This window comes from Sinocyclocheilus anshuiensis, unplaced genomic scaffold, assembly GCF_001515605.1.
Source record: "Sinocyclocheilus anshuiensis isolate Anshui unplaced genomic scaffold, SAMN03320099.WGS_v1.1 scaffold145, whole genome shotgun sequence".
NCBI lineage: Eukaryota > Metazoa > Chordata > Actinopteri > Cypriniformes > Cyprinidae > Sinocyclocheilus > Sinocyclocheilus anshuiensis.
Genome location: NW_015537973.1, coordinates 2,397,133 through 2,397,657, shown reverse-complemented (window position 1 = coordinate 2,397,657; position 525 = coordinate 2,397,133).

Here is a 525-nt window from a genome sequence, read left to right as displayed (position 1 = left end):
GCAAAAACAAAAGTGTTGCGTTTATAATTTTGTTCAGTGTAAATGCAAATTCTGAAAGAAAAGAACAATTTGCCTGTCTCATTTGCCTCTCGTTCATGTTATTTTATTTCCAATTGCTGGGATACAATAAAAAAAAACTTCACCCTCATGTGGTTCCAAACCTGTGTGAGTTTCTTTCTTCTGTGAAACATAAAAAAATATATTTTGAAAAATGCCACAGTGTCTTTTCATTTTCATGTTGGGATCTACTTTGATGAACATGACTACCATGTGAACTACATTTAACAAATGAAAATAAATAATAGGACAGTTCAGTAATGACAAAGCACCTGCTTCACCAACAGAAATTAGCAAATATTAAGCAGGTGTTTCAGCAACTACATTGCTGGTGTAGTTTGTATTTCTATTGAGGGCTGAAAAGCGTATTCTCTACAGGGCTGAACATAATTGAATAATAGCTTGTATTAGCTTGAATAATATTCACTGTTTGTTTTACATGGCTCTTAAGAAACTTCAAGAAATTAT